Genomic DNA, 983 nt, shown 5'->3' on the forward strand with positions numbered 1-983 from the left:
CTCTCTCTCTCTCTCTCTCTCTCTCTCTCTCTCTCTCTCCCACTCTGGGGATCAAACTCAAGTCTTCACACATGCCAGATGAGCACTTCACCACTGAGGTATACGACAGACCCCCACCCCTGGTAACATTTTCAATATTCACGTGCTTGCGTCAGCAAGTACAGACCCCACAGATACACAGGAGAGGGCCAACAGTATCTGTAGAAAGACTACACCTGATTTCTTGGGAAGAATTTAATCTAACTAGGAACAGAGGCACTTTTAAAAAGTTACTTAGTTTTTTATGTCTGAAACCCTGATCTTTCTAAGCGCATACTGATTCAGAAAACTGGTTTGAAGAAGGTCAATGATTATTTGAAGTAGAGTCTAGCTACTAAGGTAGAAAGAGTACCACAAGATAATTTAGATTCATTTGATTTGTCTATCCAAGGAAACCCCTGGGCACATTTGCAATCCTATAATTAAGACTGATAATAGCATCATAAAACGGAGGCATTATCTTCAGACGCAAAGTCTGAGTAAGCATGCTATCCTAAAGGCAAACTGACTCTTAGAAGTGGGGCACGTGGAAGTCTGCTAGGGTAATCATAAAGAGAGCTGCACTTCCTTTCTACACAATCCACCCTACTAAGTGACCTTCTGAACAATACGGTAGTACGTTAAAGAAATTTCAGTGGACAACTTACTTGTAACTTCTTTTGCATGTGGCAGCATGTAAATTAAGAGTTCTTGACTGCTTTTGCTGACAAGCAGACTCCAGATCTACCCATTATTCTTTTAGTTTGCATTATTCAAATACTAGTCAAGATCAGCTTCATATATGAGCTCATTGTGTTCACTTGAACACCTGCTGTCTAGTGCTGGTCCTTTTCCGCTATCTTTCTGTAGGGTTGTTGCCCCCACCCATTGGGTTGTTTTATTGTACAAGAACTCTTTAAATACTAAGAAATTGGTTTGAATCCCAGCCGGTCACCTATGTCTCC

Source organism: Chinchilla lanigera, unplaced genomic scaffold (genome assembly GCF_000276665.1).
Source record: "Chinchilla lanigera isolate Chin_1 unplaced genomic scaffold, ChiLan1.0 scaffold00034, whole genome shotgun sequence".
NCBI lineage: Eukaryota > Metazoa > Chordata > Mammalia > Rodentia > Chinchillidae > Chinchilla > Chinchilla lanigera.